The 20,360-nt window shown below is 37.8% G+C and overlaps 1 protein-coding gene across 3 annotated transcripts in view; it reads right to left on the bottom strand.

Moving 5' to 3' along the window:
• LOC120529671 (pituitary adenylate cyclase-activating polypeptide type I receptor-like) overlaps nucleotides 1-19,018 on the bottom strand; it is a 262,708-nt gene extending 243,690 nt beyond the window's left edge. For all 3 annotated transcript variants that reach the window (XM_039753681.1, XM_039753679.1, XM_039753680.1), the window contains exon 1: nucleotides 18,939-19,018. The gene's annotated coding sequence lies outside the window, so the exon portion shown is untranslated. The remainder of the gene's footprint in view (nucleotides 1-18,938) is intronic.
• Between the last annotated feature and the right edge of the window lie 1,342 nt (nucleotides 19,019-20,360).

Below are 20,360 nucleotides of genomic sequence, written 5' to 3'. Positions count from 1 at the left end.
TGGAAAGTTCAATATGGCAGCCGACAGTAGCGTCATACCATTGAAATAAGTACGTACATCAGTTTCGGTTAGCGTAGGGAAGCCACCTACCAAATTTCATGAAGATGGGGCCATAAATAAGAAAGTTCAACATGGCAGACGTTGTCGACCGTTATCAATCGTTTTAACCGTTACGTGTAGAATTTCGAAATGAAACCTACTTAACTTTTGTAAGTAAGCTGTAAGGAATAAGTCTGCCAGATTTCAGCCTTCTACCTACACGGGAAGTTGGAGAATTAGTGATGAGTCAGTTAGTCAGTCAGTCAGTCAGTCAGTCAGTCAGTCAGTCAGTGAGGGCTTTGCCTTTTATTAGTATAGATTAGTCTTTCCAATTATGACTCCTGCCTTAAGTCTAATCTGTCTGTGCTGTCTGCTGATTTTATGCTCTGTCTGAAAACTGCTGTCACCCTGTGCTAGCAATATAAAGTCTACAGTATTTCAGATAAACTAAATAAGCATCAAATAAGGCAGAATTGTCTGTTCATCTTTCAGGACTCAACTTTTCTTTGTTATAGTTCTGAACCTACTATACCCCTCTAATTATTTATATTTTGCAGCTTGTGTTTTATATTTAAATATTAATCAGTAATTCTAATATGTTTTTTATGCCTTCAACCCAGTGCTTCAAGTAATGGTCCTGATGACCAGGATCCCAAATAGGATTAAGCAGTTTGTTAATGGAGAGTTGGATGGATGTTTAGTTATTAGTATGATTTGTCATTCATTAAGAAGTTTAACATTTTAGAACCTTCCATGGTAAGACCTGCAAGGTCATACTTCACAAGGCAGTTAAAAATATTTGTATTTTTATGACAAGAGTATAAGCAATATGATATTTCATGGATAGAAAAGTAATAAACTTGAAGACATTCTGTATGTTTGAGCCATTCCATGCCTGTAGAATAATTATGGAAGAAATAGGAAAATATGGATGAATCACTATACACTGGTGTCACATTTTATTAATTTTAGGCAGGTCGATTGATCTAATATCTAATAATCCAAAAATTTTCATAATCTTTGTTAAATAATACAACATCGTGGAAAACCAACACTCATCCTGGTAACCATGGTAGATGGTAGGAATCAACTGTGAATGGAATAGTAATTCATCACATGACATTCATGAATCCATGTGTTTTGAATTACAGTATTATCTAGAGATTTTTTTAACTTCTTTTTCATCTATTCTGTTTTGCTTTGTTCATTCAATCGTTCATTTTCTAAACTAAAGTATTTCAGAACAGTTTTATGGTGGATGGATGCTATTGGTATCATCACTGAAGACAAGAACAAATTATGGATGGTAGCTTGTCAATCAATGGGCAAACTTATTCACACTCATTCAACTGGGCCAATTTAGACGTGCCTAGCAATGTAATCTACACATCCTAGGGTTGTGGGAGGAAGCCAGATAGGCATTCTAAAAACCACACATAAGCTCGATGAGAATATTCAAACACGTCAGATGCTGTTATTTAAACTTATGACTATGACTTATGACTATGATTACATCTTGCCTGAAAAAGGGGCCAGAGTTGGCTCAAAAGCTTGCATATTGTAATCTTCTTAGTTAGCCAATAAATGGTGTCATTTTGCTTGACTGCTCATTATATCCATAAAGGCTAACATGGTACAACACCATACTACTACAAACTTATGACTCTAGAATTGTGAGGCACACTTGCTAATCATTGAGCCATTTCCCTCTTTTTTGATGTTGTAGTATTAAAATATTCTAAGTACATTAACTTTAATAGATACTTCAAATATAAAACAGTATTTATCTTAAGGTAAAATTAAGCATAGTTACAGTACAGTACATAATCATAGCCTTCTTTTACTATTTACTAAGTCCTCAAAACACACTTTGCATTTAAACATTGCTTTATCTAATTTTTACAGTTATGAGGAACCCTTAGAATAATTTCGTAACTCGAGGAATAATGGAGGAACCATCCATAAATGGACCACCATCTCATCTCTGAATCCATTCATTTCTTCAACTGTACTCATTCACACCTTACCAATTTAGAACCTGCAATTAAACTAGCACACATCTTCTGAAGTAAAATCAGGACCCAAATGTGAACCTAGAAAGATTACTTTAAAAGGCATGAGGAGAATAAATGTGTTTTATGATTTTGATGCATGTGTCTCTTGGAATTGTTTTAAACAGCCATATTAATTGTTTTGTTCTTGCCTGGTGGGGCTACTGTCTTTAATTCTGTGTATTATTTCCAGCAGGTGTTTTCCAGAAACAGGAATAACTTTCATTAGACTGCTGGCTTTTTATACACCTGCTGAATGTGAACATAAACAGAATCATTCATTATTGTACTGTAGCACTCAAATATTGTTGTCAGCATCTATCCATAATCACCCATAGTGCTGCATAATAGTTTTTCAACCACCTATGGTACAGTCACATTGGTGATGCCAAATGTCAATCTGAACATTATTATTTTCTTAAACTTAGGGCACAAAGACAGTACCTGCTCGGTCTGATCTTTAGCATTGCTGTCAACATGAATGCTGTGTCTTTTAATTAGTAATTCTATCTATCATCCTACAACTGAATGAAAACTAAATTAAAAAAAACCCTGCTACAGTTATTTGCACATACTTCAGTTTGAGAATACAGCTGACAGTCATAGGAAAAGTCATAATGTAGCCTGTGATTGACCTGTCACCTTCCATTGATGATGTCTTGACTTGTATTGCAAAATAGATTCTAACCCCATGTGATCCCATTTTAAAATAGACTGGCTTGGAACTAACATTAAACCCTTTTTATGGTATATAAGCAGCATACAGTAGCTAGGTCATAATGAAAATATTAACCAAGAATTTTTCATTGGACGATAACAATCCAAAAAAAATTATTTTCAATACGTTCTGTATACAATCATCAGACTTTCCTGAGCCAATAAAGAATGAGGGTTTGTCGCTCATTTGAAAAGTTTGAAGTGGTGCTTGGTTAGTTTCAATTCATAGTTCCATTTTACGGTATTGTCAATTCTGTTAAAATGCCAGCATTAGAACTCAAATTCATATCTTTCTTCCACATTAACACTACTCATACGAACATTACAACAACTCAGCAGAACTAAAAGGGAGCTCTACACAGCCACTTACATAACATAGGTTATTATATATATTTAACATAGACAAAAGGTCACACAGTGCATGTCAATGACACAAGAAAGAAGCACACCACCTCACAGAGCAAAATCCACTAACCACAAATAATAAAGTTACTCATTCTTTAATGTTTTTTCTGCTTGATTACTGTAACTCTTTCTATTCTGGGATCACTAAATCCCTGATACGCAGGTTGCAGCTGTTTCAGAATCGTGCTGCTCGTTGTTTGGTTGGGGCAACAATATCTAGCCGGAACCTCTCGACCTCTCGCACTAGCTCAGGCTCCTTCCCCTTCAGAGAGGTGACATTCCACGTCCCAAGAGCCAGTTTCTGTAGCCGAGGATCAGACCGCCAAGGTCCCCGCCTTCGGCCACCACCCAACTCACACTGCACCCAACCTCCTTGACCCCTCCCATAGGTGGTGAGCCCATGGGGAGGAGGACCCACATTACCTCTTCGGGCTGTGCCCGGCCGAGCCCCATGGGTGCAGGCCCGGCCACCAGGCGCTCGCCATCGAGCCCCACCTCCAGGCCTGGCTACAAAGGGGGGGCCCGGTGACCCGCGTCCCGGCAAGGGAAAACGTCGTCCACAGTTTTTATTTTTCATTGGAGGTTTATTGAACCGCTCTTTGTCTCATCCCTCACCTAGGACCAGTTTGCCTTGGTGGCCCTACCAGGGCATAAAGCCCCGGACAACATAGCTCCTAGGATCACTGGGACACGCAAACCCCTCCACCACGATAAGGTGACGCTTCAAGGAGGAGCCACCTATTTATATGAATCATAAATTATATGCCATCCATCCACAGAGCTTAGATCTGCCAGTCAGTTGTCTCTTATGATCCTTCGTACTAAGTGCAAAACTAAGGGAGACAAGGCTTTGGCAGCTGCTGTCCCTTGTCTGTGGAATTCTTTGACATTTTACATGAAGGAGTCACCTTCAATTGAACAGTTTAAAACTAGATTGAAGTCACATTTCTATTCTCTAGCTTTCCATGACCTTCAGTGATACAAATGGTTCCTTCCTCTTAGTCATTTGTTTGTTTCAATTTACTGCTGGTTGTATTATGTTTTATTGTATTTTATTCTATTTATTTCATGTTTATTGTATGCTTTAATGTAAAGCGCTCTGGCTACAGCATTAACGATGTTGGCGTAAATGTACTCTATAAATAAATTGACAGTGACTTTAAAATTTTATATCTGAAACAAACAGCAATGTCAATTAGAGGGTCACAACTACCCTGTACTTTGATGTAAGAGAACACACTGAAATCTATTTAGTTCAATTCAAGATTGCAGAGGAGTAAAGCCTCTCTTGGCAGAATTGGGTGCAAGGCAGGAAATAACCCTTGGCAGGTGCTATTCAAGCACACATTTATTCATACGGGGTCAGTCTGGCATCGCCAATGAACTTAACACTTCTGTAATTAGGATGGATTTTTGATCTTGGAACAATTGTTTGGTGTATCAGTTTTCATTATGTAATAGGCTACTGGTATTCTTGCAGTGATAAAGCATGTATTAGGAAAAACTTTAAGGTTTAGAAAGTAAACATTTTACTGTAACTTTTTAGTTAATCTGTAAGAATATGACTTACTTACCACATAACAGGTCAGAGACAATTAAAAGATTAATTTGGGGTCAGTAAACAGAAACACTGAAAACAGGTTGAAGTCTACAAAGACAAAAGACACATTTTACCCTAGCCCATGGCCATGAGTAGATGTCTGATTGGTACAAGGTTTAAAAACATAGCTTGTGCTTACCCAGGATTGGTTCAAGGGCACAAGACATGCACTTGAGAAGAGAGCCGGCACATAAACTGCAATGCCTCAAGGGTTTGCAGTAAGGAAGAATAAAATTGGAATAAATATAGCGATTACCAGCAACTGTTTCTCCTTACATTAATTCCATCCAGAGATCACATCAGATAAATAGCTTAGAACTGCAACACAATACTAGGCGTAGTGGAGGTCTACACTTTTAGCAAAAAGTGCTGCTGTCCATCTAAGTTCTACTGTTATGAGTTGCCACATGCATTAAGCTTTGCTTCTGCTTTAGGCATAATACCAGTCTTATTTTAGAAAATGGTGTTCTATATTGAGTGAATATGTGATTGAACCCACTTCTTCTCTTGCCTTGAACTCTTTCTAATTAAACCACCTGGGTCTAGTACAGGGGTCTCCAACCTTTTTCCCCTGAGAACTACTTTTACAAAATGAAAATGACCGAGAGCCACTCATGTTTTCTAACGTTTATTCTCATAGCTTATTTAACTCCAAACAAACTGAATTAGCTTGTTTTGCCTGAACATTTACAAAAAGTTGGTGTCCACAACTCACATTTTGCTTTAAAACATCACAAAAAATATTCAGTTCACCTGCAAGTGTATTTTGCATGTCTGTATGCATTTTCTAGTGTACCTCACACTATTGAATTAAAACATGAATGCTGTCAAAACCAAACAATGCAATTCCAAATACACAGATATGACTTATTCATTTGTCATTTTGCTCCATGTCACTGTTTCACTTTATTCACATGTCCAGTTGCATGCGTGATGTGTTTTTTAGTTAGTCAGATGACTGGCACTGCATGGAGTCAACAAGAGAGGCAGGTGTATGGTGAAGTGGAGCCACTTAGGTTCACTCTTATGGAGTCATTTAAATGTTCATCTGTCAGTCTTGTTCTGAACTTTGATTTCATGACATTCATGTCAGAAAAGGCAGACTCACAGCGGCTTTTGGACCCAAACAAAGCAGACATTTTCAGAGTTGTTTGGTGAAAATTCTTATAGTTATCTGGCTCTACTAAGCTCCAGAAATGCTGAGAATGCTTTTGAGACTTTAACTGCACAGTATTTTGAAGGTTTACTAATATATAATATATAAAATCCAATGTCTGTATGCCTGTATGCTTTTCATGAGAGAACTACTTAACAGATTTAGATCAGGTTTTTTTCTATTATTCACTATTATTTCACTCTTATTCTATGATAATTAATGTTGACGTATTTTAATTTCTTATCTTGTCTTTTATTTTTCTATTCTTCATTATGTAAAGCACTTTGAGCTACTTTTTGTATGAAAATGTGCTATATAAATAAATGTTGTTGTTGTTAGAATTTGCTTGAACATTTTGGTTAAATTTGCGACTTCTCTCATTTCGCTGTGTATCATAGTTCACTTGCAGTACCGATTTATTTGCGCGAATCTGAGTGAGATGCAGTGGGCAGAAGGGAGGTGGGGGGCCCTCCTCATTCACTCGCCAGCTTCGGGGTGTGTTCCTTGATTCCGCTTAGCTAGTGAATGAGAGAACAATTGAATTCAACTTTGTTTGATATTTAAAATAAAGTGTTACTTAGGTCTTGATGAGTTTGAGTTTGGATATTCTTTTAAGTGTATGCCACATTGAAAAGACAGATTGCAATTCAGATTGTGGATCGTGATTTTGTGTTAAAAGGATCATGATATGATTTTTTGGAAAGATCGCCCATCCCTAATTTGACAAATCAAGTTTTCAAATTTATGTAGGAATCATTAACCCTTTGGCAAGCTACTTGGAAAGGGGTTGCGATCTACCGGTAGCTCGCGAGTGACGTGTTGGAGACCCCTGCTCTAGAGATTAGAGGAGGTAGAATTGTTTAACCATGGACCCAAACTTGTTCATCCTGACAGAGACCACAAGTGGAGCTGCACATTGTATGTGTGATATAACACAACAAGAGTCAAAGGCTTTGAGAAACTCAGGTTTACATAGAAAAGGCCCAAGGTGATAATAGGGTCTCCATCGGATCCTTCCACTAAAACCAATGTCTTTAGATAAAAAAAAAATGCAGAAACTGGTAAAAAAAATCATCCATTCATCCAAATGTCCATTCATTTTCTGACCTGCTATAGCCTGTTCAGGGTCGAGAGTAAGCTGGAACCTATCCCAGCACACATAGAGAGCAAGATGGGCACAATTCCAGGAGCATTCATTGTTAAATAAAAATGCCCATTATTGGGCTTTACTCTCATCTGGTATGTGTGTCTTGATTATTGTCTATAACATTATTTATTTGGTTGCAAAGTGGCAACAGTTATGTGCAGCTAAGCGCAATATCCTTATTATGTACTCTTTTCTTTCATCTTTTTCTGTTATTATTATTGTTAATATTATAATTATATTCTTTGTGGTGCAGCCTTATCATTAATATCAGAAATGTACGAAATTATAATATGATTTCCAATTTTTGGCTCAAAGTATCATCAAGGCGTGACTCCATTCATTTTGAAACGTGAACTCTCACTCCTGGCTGGAAGTAAGTGTAGTGTAAGATACATCGTAAAAATTTCTCATGTTGGATAAATTCTTAACTTAGTTTCAGTTTTAGTGCAATATCTTGAAGTAATTCTGAGACGCTCGATAAATACAGGCCCTAGTATATATTTGCCAAGTATCTACATATCTTAGATTTAGTTTGTTTGTGGGTAAGTCCCTCACTTTGTCTGCTGAATTACGAGAATGTCTCAAACTTTAAAAGAAATAAGTGTCTTGACCTTGAAAGGTGACTGATTTTTGGGAGTAAATGATGAACATTTTCTTCATCTACTGCCTTCTCCATTTTGTTTTCTGACCTTCAGACATGACAGAAGAGGTGCAGTAACAGTGCCAAGAAGAAAAAAATGTACAATATTGTTTTTACACTATTGGATAAAAATAGGGCCACACTGATGATGAAGGTGCAGTGAATTACAATGCAAATGGCATTAGTAAACTACCATGTGTCACGCAAGTGCAATAAAGGACCTCCTCACAGGCTTATTCGAGGTATGTAGTAACCCAATGAGACAAGAGGGGACCACTAACCTCATCTCCTTTTTTCCCCCACAGTGCCAAGAAGTCGCCCGATGAAGGCATTCAACAACTGCCATAAAACCCAGGGCACTGCCAAAGGATGTGTCATTACGGACTTAAGCAAACCTGCTGGATGGGGTTCCACTAGCAGTGATTGCAGTCCCGCAACTCTATCTTTATTGAATTCCCACACTTGAGACTTATGCCAAAGAATGTTATTTTCTTTTTGTTTATTTCATTCATGCACATACAATAAAATGTGCACCCTGGTTGGTGCCTCAAAATTTCTGCAGCTGCCTGGAGACCTGTCATTCCTGTACCCAGCCACACCTGATTTCTGCTTACATTTCGGTACACGGTGTTTGTGGTTGTTAGGTATTTTTTACACCTGTATCCTTTTCAGAGGACAATGACTGCTCCTCTTAACTTTATTTTAAAACTAGCCATCCCCCGCGGCTCTGCCCGTGTAGTAGTGAAACAGGACAGTAAGGAGGGCCCTACCCGGCTCCCCACTCCTGACGTCACGCTTCCACCTCCTCTCGGCCCACAGCCTCGGTCTCTGATTAGCACGAATATATCAGTCCTGCAAGCGAACTGTGATTCTTAGCACGATGAGAGATGTTGCAAAATCAACTGGAATGATCAAGCGAATTAAGCCCCGCCCCTCTTCCCTCGACCCATTGTGTTGTGAAAGCTGGCCCGGACACACACAGACGGACAACATATTGTTCACCCACACACTGTTTATTTACACTATTTACAATGTTTTGTGCTCACGTGCACCCCCAGTGCCTCTTGCACCGATTCCCCCAAAGTCCAGGGCTCACAGTCCTTGTGCCTTTCCTCTGGCCGCCTCCTGTCCTCTCTCCAGCTCTGCCAACTACCTCCCGACATCCACCAATGACTGGAGGGAGGCGGCCCCTCTTAAAGGAACCCGGATGGGCTCCAGCTGCTTCCTGGCAATTAGTCTTGGCCACACCCCTGTGCAGCAGAAGTGCCGGCTGCGCACCCGGAAGCCGTCCGGGTGTCCCCTGTTGTCTTCCCCCCAGCACTTCCTGGTGTGGCGGAAGTGCCGGGCTTCCGGGATGATAAGGCACTGGGGCGCCGCCTGGCGGTGGCCACAGGTCCCTACAGGGCTGGGCTTCCATGCCCCCTACCCGAGGCCTCCTGCATAACCATGACGGACGCCCCCTCTCGGTCTGGAGGAGGCACACGCCCTCCTCTGGTTCTCCAAGGCGTCCCGGCCGGGCTCCCGCCCCGGCCGAGGACCACACGGGATAAACCGGCATCGGGCGCCGCCTGGCGGTGGCCACGGGTCCCTACAGGGCTGGGCTTCCAAGCCCTCTACCCGAGGCCCCCAACATAACCAGGACGGACGCCCCCTCGCGGTCTGGAGGAGGCACAAGCCCTCCTCTCGTCCTCCTGGGCGTCCCGGCAGGGGACCACAGTGTGTTTCTCGGATACACACAAATAAATCTGTACCACAACAGAACTATGATACATAGAGCAATGACACCCAGAATGTTCAAACAAATTGTAGAAAAAAAAACGATCTAAATCCATTCTCTCATGAAAAGCAGACAGACATACAGACAGATAGACTGATAGAAGTTGGATTTTATATATACAGAGAGAGATGACAGATCACAGAGAGCAGGTAACAGTGAAAATTAAGTTACATACTCATAATATCAGAGTGGCTATTTCAGGGTTTTTTTTAATGCAATATTGTGTTTTTTCTGTCCTCCCTGGCCATCGGACCTTACTTTTATTCTATGTTAATTAGTATTGCCTAATTTTATTTTCTTATATATTTTGTCATTTTTCTCTTTCTTAATCCTGTAAAGCACTTTGGGCTACATCATTTGTATGAAAATGTGCTATATAGCTAAATGCTGTTGTTTATAATCAAATGGCTGCTTAAAAGCTAAGTATTTTGAAAAGAATATCAGATCATCATCTTAATAAATTAATTGGGAAAAACAATTGACAGTCTGATAGGGTGTTTCTGTAGAAGACCAATGAAATACTGTAAGTAAAGATTCTGTAATGACAACCGCTACAGTATACTAAACAGAAGTGCCACTCCATCATGGCAACTCAACAAAATGGATATACAACATCACTTGCAATTTGGGATATGCTAAGCATGCCAGCTGCTATTTCCAATAAAAATTAACATTAAGTGTTATCCTCAGTGCCTTTGTAGTAGCCGGCCAATAACTTTTGACTATTGTGTGACGCAGAGTGAAACATTGAAATAGTTATGCCAAGAGCATGTTTTTATAAAGCACATGGTAATAATAAATCTCCATGCTGCTATTCTAAGAAAATGGGAGAAGATGCATAATTACCCAAAGATCAAGACTTATATGGATGCTGCTAATAGCAAAGTCAACTCATGATCAATTAATTGCTACATTTCAAATCCTTACATTATGTCTTCTCCGCACATCTACTATGACAGGGTCAGGGTTAATGGAATTTCCACATTCTGTCATGAGGATCAACTTAAGTTAACAGTATCTGGGTGCTGATATTACTTACTTGTTATTTAAATGTCGGGGTCCTAAATATTTTTGTGGTGGACTCATTTAAAAATGAGATTGCTAAAATGGCTAAACATTTTTTTATTTTCATCTGGTAATGGGTAGCAATTGGGGATGTAGGGTTGAACTGTGATGTCAAAGATATTGCATAGAGAATGAATGTAACTTTATAGCTATAAAGGTAATCCACCTGAAGCTAAGCATGTTGGGGCCTTGCCAGTACTTGGATGGGAGACCATCTTGGAAAAGCTTGGGTTGCTGTTTCAAAAAGGTGTTGGTGAATCCATTAGGGGCACTTACCCTAGTGTCTGTGTGTGGATCGCAATGCCCCAATGCAGTAATGTGGACGCAGTCCTTCAAATGAGAGGTAAAACTGATGTTCTGACTCTCTTCTGTGGTCATAAAAGACCCCTGGGCATCATTCAAAAAGAATAGGACACACCCCATTGTCCTACCTAAATTGCTCGCGATGGCCTGGTCATTCTGAACCATAATCATCCCTTGCCTCTAATTGGCTAACTTTCCCTCTCACCCCCCTCATCTTCTAATAGTTAATGTGTGGTGAGCGTACTGGCTTCCAACAATGGGTGCCGTTGCATCATCCAGATGAATGCTACACATTGGTGGTGGCTAAAATTGTTTCCCACTGCCTATATAAAGCACACTGAGTAGGTTAGAAATGTGCTACACAAATGAAATTAACTAAATAAATAATTATTTCAGATGGGATACAGCTTTATTCTACTGCATTAATATATATGAAGCCTGCACTGCTGTTTGTTTTTATCTCAGATCTCAGGATTTTAGACAACAATGCAATGTATGTGCTGCCATTTATCAAAAATGGATGCTTGTCTGATCCTCACACTATGAAAGGCTCTTGGCAACTCCACCAAGGTAATTTTGTGACTAATATCTCCACTGCAGGCATAATGTGTTGATACATACATCATGACTACAACTATTGACTGTAAACTGTATGGACTACAGAATGGTAGTCTTTCTATTTTTGGGGATCCCAGTTGCTACAGTCAGATATCCTCCTGGACGGTCAGCATGAGGCTTTACATGAAAGCTCAAAAAATATGAAATTCTGATACTAGAGACTCATGTGTGTTAGCATCTACTTGCTCTGAGGCAGGAAGGGAGTAACACTAAATGTTTCTGATAACATATTCACCCATTTACTGTACAATCTTCATTGGCCTTGACTTTAAAAAGCTATTTTCTTAATGGATTTTTACATTGATAACAAACACTTAAATACAGCAATTAACTACTGTGCATTGCTGCAACAAACTAGTCCCTATAAACCACATTTTACTGCTTATAATATATTAATTTGCACACTGAAGTTGAAATAACTTAATTTTTTTTTCCTAACTGTAACTGGCACCAGCTTACAGGATTAGGTTGCTGTCTTGAACCAAGTTGCTCTCCAACCTTAGCAACCTTAAACTGGATTAAGTGGGAGGAAGGACAGATGGATGAATGGTTTTTAAAGAATATAGCACAACGTGTATATTTAACATTTCTTTCAAACTCCATTGGCTTAAAGGCAATAGGTTTCCATTATACTCATTAGCATTATCATTAACATGAGCAAACCCTACTACATTCACATCACCTTGAGTTTGGCAAAACCCCAAAAATGTTCAGGCAAGGTTATCAAAATGCACTGAAGTCAACAGAGGAGAAACCTAGCTTTAAGTGGACCATAATGGTGCAATGGTCCTTTAAGTGTTCCAGCGGGCTAGAAAAGCATCATCCAACTATGCTGGACTAATGATTGTGGTCTGATATGTGACTTGGGCTATGAGACAGCAGTGCTAACCACTGCTCCACTGTGCCCCCCCTGAAATACTATACTCTGAGCCCTTTATTTCTCTCTGCGTCTCCTGAGCTCCTATCACTAAAACTAACTAACACACTAAAAGCCTGTGATACAGGGGATCAGAGTCATACGCCCAGGGAACTGTCATTGTTGCTACCCAATCTGTGCTACATAATGAGTAGCATAACATGCTTAATCAACCAGAAAAGATACAATCTAACGAATCTATGAAGAACAATGAATATTTTTATAATATTCTTGTTTTGATCAGCTAATGTAACCCTCAAAAGAAAAGTACTATTAAGTTTTTTTATTTTTTTATTTTAATGCATATCGGGTAAAAACATCATGCATGTGTGTCTACACCATAAAGTATTCACACGTTCACAAAGCACTTCGGGCAGTACCATAAAGTGTGAGGTGGACAGCACTTTCAGTAGGCATGGGTGACAGTTATGTGTATGTGTAATACAGCTCAAGCAGGTAGTCCAGATCTTCTACATCCAACATGGCTACTACAGCTTTGTAACACCATGCTGGTCTTGCAAAGCTTCACAGGGCACTGGGAAAAAAAAGTCTGACTAATGTTGCTAAACAAATACAGATGTCACCAGGAAAACCTGTTGTTTAGTACTTGTCTGTATGTTAAAAGAGAAAGAACAAGTTAATAAAAATGAATTATGCCACATTTTGTGCATCCAAACACTGTAGCAACGTGTCCACCAAATCCAACCACTGTAGTAATATGTCCACAGATAGACGTCAGACCATACTGTGTCTACAACTGATTTAATGAGACATAAATAGACAGAAATACAAATAAACAGTATAATATGTCAGCTTTGACTTCTGTTGACTCGCAGGGCAGCCATCTTGGATTTTGAGTTTGGAGTTAGTGAGGCTCATTCTGACTTTCCGAGTAGGAAAATCAACTTGTGGGGGTGTTACCATTCAAACTTCCTACATGGAACTCAGAAATTCTGACTTCCCACTTTAAATGGAATGCAACAGAAGGTAGCATTGTGGTAAATGTTCTCGGAAAAATTCAGCAAAAAAGGTCATCGGCAAACTCAGCAAATCTGTTGCAAAAATGTTTTTGCAAATTTTGCCAATCATCACTAGTTATCACCTGTTTACCAACTACATATCTATATTTGTCTTTACACGTAATGCCACTGTTTCCAGCAGCAACAAAATACTCTATAGGCAAAACTGAATAATACTATGCCAAACACTAACAATCTATTACTTGTGATTATGCTGTTCAGGATCGTCTGTCTGTGTACATATAGTAAATATATAATTCATGAATCAGTGCAATTCTTTCATCATTTGATCTTCATATTGCAGTCAATTTATAAAAAAATACAGTACTACTGAAAATTTGCAGATATTATTCTGATAACATTGTACTACTCCATAAATTATAACATTTCAATATTTAATATATTAAATTAAAATTTTAAAGTTACACATGCTGCCAAGATTAACTAATTATCTTGTGGATGCAGTATGAGGTTTCACCATTGACTCACTGCTTAGCTGTGAACATAAGACCTCATTGTGAGAATAGATATGATCCACTGTAATCCACAGAAATAACAAAAACACTTTTAGCCTGAAATATTAAGAATTGATTCTGTATGTGTCTATTGTTACAATTAATTATTTCACTTATCTCACAATACCTGGAAAGTTGGTATATTTCATTTTTACACTACTAGGGAGCTTTGTCCCCTGCTCGCTTCGCTCGCCCTGCCTTGTCTCGTGGGACGTTAAAGTGTCTTCGAGAAAATCACATATCGTCTCCTTACAAGATTTTTTTTTATAATAGAGAGATATAACAAAATCAGAGTTTATGAGCAACATGTCAGCTAACTGTTTATATTCTATTGAACTGGACATGTATTGAAGAGAATAGAAAGCCAATGCAAGAAAATGAGGGTGCAGGTACAGCACAATGGAAATCTTTTAAAAAGACATAGAGATAATATAGTATTTCAAGATTAGCTAATTACTGCTGTTGGCAATGTACTATTGTTAAATTTATTAAAAATATGTCTCAATTAATTCTGCATTGTTCGCATGAACATGTCACAAAGGACAGCAAATAACACATGAGATAAAACATTAAGAACTGAAATAATCTTGAAATTCTGTAATGTAAAAATATGCTATTAAAAATCAGACTGCAATATAACTTTTTCAGTATCACTTAATCCAAAGCAGGGTTACGGCATCAAATTCCCACAGCATTGGGCACAAGGCAGGAACTTCACAAGGAGGGGGCACCAAGAACTACACAGACACAGGGCCTATTTGGAATTGGCAGTTATGCCAGCATGCAAGTCTTTAAGGGCTATGGAAGGAAAACCTTAGTACCCGCATAAACAGAAAGAATGTCCAGAGTCCATCCAGAAAGCACACAGGTGTGGTAGTCCAACGCAGAATGGTGGATCCATGGAGCTCCAGAACAAACTACTGTGCCACCACAGAGGCAATTGAAAAGTCCAATTAAGATTATTGAATTTATGATAAATAAACACATACACTGAAAAAGCATAACACTGCTTACACACTTATTAATGATAAAATACAGAAAGACACTTTTTAAATGTGTCACCTATTGAACTCTCTATGTGAAATGTTTCTGTTTTTATAATTGCATTATTTTCCCATTTTGTGCTGAGTCAATGTAAACTTTTAACATCTTGACTATTACAATGATAATGTTATAAGATCTTTCTTTTATTTAATTAATAAAATAAAAACAGTGCATAATCATTTTGCTTAACTCAATATGCAGTTCCCTTGTCCTCAAACTTCCGTGTATGTCATTAAAGTCTATTGCTTGTAGCCTGTAGTTGTTATAAACATTGACTCCTTGGCTGACATAACCAAATCAATAATTGCAATCTGAGTAGCTCTTTGCAGGTTAATGACATGTGATTGTCACGATTAGGGACATCACATTACAGATGCAAGTGTTTATATTTATTTTTTCTGGAAGACATTTATGAGTTCAGGGCTCACCTTGTTGTGTAACATTATATGTTATTAGCCTGAAAGGAAAATGCTTTTTGTGGGGAAGCAATTCATTGTACATAAAAAAGAAAAGTAATCTTGTTAAGAATCTAGTTTTATATATTGGTTGGGTCATACTGCATTTACAATCAATTTCAGCTTATTAAATAGGCACAGAAATTAAGTAACTGCTTTAATGTAACAAAATGAAGCAAAAACAGCAACACTCAAATCAGTAAGTACCATAAAGGTACTTTAAATTAATCTAATGCAAATAGTGGCAACAAAAAAAAATAAACACACACTCTTTATTTTCTGCTCAAAATAAATCTTAACAGGCAGTTGAAGCCACGAGGATCGCATATTGGGTGAGAAATAGGAAAAGAAGTGAAGTTTACTATAAGGTGAATTGTTCATTTACATTTTATTTGCAAATAGCACTGTCAAAGGAGGTTTTGGCATCATGTTAGCAATGGCAACAAATAATAGATTTGTTTAATGTCTTTAAAATTCACTAACCATGCTGTACAGTATAGCTGTAACTGCAACTAGAAAGTTTTGGTTAATTATTTAAAATTCACCTTCACATAATACATCTAAATATATCCATCTATCCATGATTATTCAAATATAAACACTTTGCAAGTGTGTGTGCTTGTAAAAACTACTTTTAAGTTTAGTTAGCAAAACTGGAGAGATTAGTAAAGCTGCATCCTGCTTCAGCATAGACACCGAAGTACATGTTAAGGCACAAACATACAACATTTGCATTACACAGTAATTGGCAAGCTTTTGCATGGAGGAGCACTTGATTTAATAAGCATGTGAAAGTGAGATTTAACTGAATTAGTAAGAAATCTCAAGCCCATGCAGAGAATATCCTCAAGGTCATGAATAACATTTTTGGTAGCTTAAATAATGAAATTGAAGTATGTGGCTCTTCCTCCTTGGTAGTAATTTGATAAATCACACACATACACACATACATGCACGTGAAACCTTAAAAAGAATAACACTCTCAAACCCCTTACATTCAAATCAGAACTGAGAGCTGTTTTCATTTTTCATATTAAACACATTGATTCGCTCTCAGAGGTGTAAGTCATATTATATTTTACATGAATATTACCTATTATATGTCTATCTATTTATTTATATATAGGTGTGTGTGTGCATTATAGGACATATGAATACACTGTTCCAGACACTGGTGTGCTTCTCTACTTATACATGTATGTATAATTACTTTTAATTTGTGTAACCAACTGATAAATTTCATTTAGCTGTAAAAATGCATTTATGACTACTATACATGCCATATAAATTACACAGTAATAACCATACACACAAACAGTTTCTATATTTGCTTATCACTTTTAACAATAATATTACAATATTCGGAGTCAGCTTACTGAGCATTCTAAAATAAAACCAGATATGGAATATATAACAACATCTTCACCTACACGAGTTTACATATGGTACATTTTTCATGAAGAAATAAAAACTGGTGATTCAATTTTACAAATAAAATAGTGTATGCATACTGTATCTATATTATTCATGATAAATGGTTTTAACTGTTTATGCACTTGCCTAATACAATACTAAAGACCACAAGGATCATTATTTGCTGCATATTTCTCAAGAACAAAAACAATATAAATTGCAATTTAATTGTATGGCACCACTGAAAAGATTAAAGTTAGCTAAAAAATATTATGTTAAAAAGAAGAGTAGTGATATAACGTAGGTTTTTAGGTGTTGGTAAGAAATTTATTGAAGGTATAAAAATGCATCATAGATGCTAAGGTGTCACTGTTGACGGGTATACCACATATGCTAATTTACATTTTCTCTTTTCTTTTAATGGCTGTGATAGTTTTACTTGCATATACACATGCCACCAATATAATATTGTTTTAGCACTTAGGCTCCTATTTATTCGCCACACACACACGCACATTGCAGAAATTGTAGTTTTTAAGTAATATCCCTTATAAATACACTCTTCTAGCCACTGATGTGTTCTTCTCTCTCACCTTATACACTACAAAATCCAACCTCCGACTGAGTTTAATGTTATTTCCTTTAAAAGACTAACAAGGGAATTCGTTGTCTGGATAATACGAATGCAGTAGTGCCGTAATTAATGCAAGGAGTAAGCCCGAGGTTTTCGCAGTCTCGTGCATTAAGGCTTGCGCCATTGATTCTTATTACAGCTGTCAAGCCTCTTAGAAGGAGTCAATACTGCAGCTCTGTGCTGTGGACAGAATGTTGCGCTGCTCTCCTTGCGACGTTGCTTGTGTGTAATCGCTGAATTTGATAACATTAACCGTGTTTTGTGGTACGCGTGTTCAGAAAATTGACCAATGAATGGACCTGGTGTATAATTATTATTTGTGCTATTATTATTCAACATAAGTTACTGAGCCAATATATGAAAAAGACTCTAAATCTTTTGCTATGTATGCATAACAATAGGATGAGATGTGATATAACACAACAAATTTACAGATCTTTGAAATGCATATCTAATACAGTTGTAAAATACACAGCAGCATCCGATTGCAGTCGGGTGGAACTGGGACCACTTGTGCAGAGGAGTGGTGGCATCTGTGTATCTGACCTTAGCAGGTACATGAGGGGCGTAAAATGCACACAACCCCCATTAAGCGTTAGTATGTGTTGCTGGCACTTTTGATGTGTGAGAGCCGTGTTACTTTTAAGACTCCTGTTATGCAACAGCCGTACGATTCAGTCTGAAATTGTCAAAGCCACTGTATTGGAAAATACCACAACGCAACGCAAAGTGTGATGTGCACAAATTTGAAATGATGTACAAAAAGCGGACATTTGGTCATCCATGGGTCAGTTTGGGGCAAATAACGAAGCTGCCACACCTAAAACGCTGCCATGTTGCAAAGAACGGTGAATACCTTTAAAGTAAAACACAGACATCGTGTAAGCTCTCTGTTAATAGTAGGAATCAGACGCTTCCAAATAGATTTGCTGAACAGACACATCCCATATGAGGATGCTTCACGACAGGTCACCTTAACTTTCATACAAAAATATATTTTAATATAACATGTTGATATAAAAGGTACCGGACACAGGAACACATCTCGACACACACATAGACACACACATCTTCGGTAACGCTTTATATACAGTGGCACACAATGGTATTTAAACGCGCCGCGTTTTCCTCAGATTTCCCAGAACGATGCCGTTCACCCCTCACACTGAGTCCTCTAGTTTTATGTCAACTTGCAAACAAAAGGGCCACATAATATGCAGAAATCAGCAGGCATGTCAGTCATCATCCTGTATTATACATGTATTTATTTAGGAAAAGTAGAATCGGTGTTGTATTCGTGATAGCGTGCCACTAAAACCATTCATTTTAAATGATCAGTCGCTATTTGTAATTCGCTATTACACGCGTAGAAGTACACGGCGTGTCGCACTATACATACTTTGTAGCAATAGATACATACTCACATTTAAACAGTTCCCCGTCCTAGAAGATGTTTAGTGTGTGCGATATTCAACACACTGCAGCTCTGTGTGCAGCGGTGCTGCTTGAAAAAGTCTCAGCTCGTACGTGCTTTCTGAAGGGGGGTAAAAAAAAAAACACTGACACATTGAAGATAAAAAGTCCGGCTTAAATGCTTCCTAAGAGTTTCTTTCGGAAAATTCCGGAAAACTGAATAGAAAAAAACAATCGCATTATTTTTAAGACTAGAACGATTAGAGGCAGAGCGGAGATGAGAGAGCGAGCGAGACGGAGAGAGAGAGAACGAGAGAGATTCAATCTTTACCATTGCAGCAGAAATCTTTCATGGGATGACGTCTGCTGAGACCTCCCCGCTCCAAGTTCAGTACATTCACACACAATGAGGAGCTCTTAACTCAGATGCGTCTGGAAATGACAGATGGGTACGGAGCACACGACGACAATGTATATAATGTGAGTATGAGTACCAAAGAAGGGTTCCATATACATTCATACATACGTGCTGTGCTCCAATGGCGTAAACAAACGTATTTTTTATCATTGTTAGTAGTAGCAGTATTGCTGGTATTAACGATATAATATAATATAATATAATATAATATAATATAATATAATATAATATAATATACTATCTGCATTTCAATAAACGAGATCAAAGTAGATTTCATATGATCGCAGCAGTACATTTTAAAGTAAAAAATATCCTATGATGTGTCTTGAGCTTAATTAATAACTAATAAGTATGCTATACACATATTTAGTTGGTCAGCTTGCCTCATAAACAGGGTACAGCTATTCCATTCACACGCAGTACTTGTCCAGACTGGGTTCTTCAATGCACCATTAAAATATATGTTATATGCCCAGAGAAAAAAGTGCTTGGTCAATATCATATTCGAAAAAAAAAATCTTAACGTATTGTTCTTTCCACTGTCCAAGTTTGGCTTTGCACCTTGTACAGCTAACTAATACTGATACTAACTTCTCACAGAGCCAAACTAAATTTCTTCAGAAAATACATATATGGATAGATTAATTTTATTAAGGTAAAAATAATTTAATAATATATTTATAATACATGCCTATACTCATATATCTCTTATCATTTCATAATGTAAATTTTTGTTCAGTTAATGTTCTTTATAATGCCAAGAGAACAGGTCAGAGAGACCCAGAGCTGTTACCCAAGTATATAAAACAAGAGACAGATTTCGAAAGGAGACAGAGCAAATTGTCAAATCATTACGCGTTGGTGTGGTTCTTTAGAATATGGTGCAAATTTCTGAGAAACTTTAGCCTATTTTTTCTTCAGAAATACCGGTCTCAGAAAGACACAGAGTTTCATACAGTATATGACCCTTTGTCCCTGAAGTGCATACATGGGGTAGAAAATTGATAGAATTATA

Source organism: Polypterus senegalus, chromosome 5 (assembly GCF_016835505.1).
Source record: "Polypterus senegalus isolate Bchr_013 chromosome 5, ASM1683550v1, whole genome shotgun sequence".
In the NCBI taxonomy this organism is placed as follows: Eukaryota; Metazoa; Chordata; class Cladistia; order Polypteriformes; family Polypteridae; genus Polypterus; species Polypterus senegalus.
Note: the sequence above shows the minus strand (reverse complement) of the source record. Positions and strands in the feature narration are given on the sequence as shown.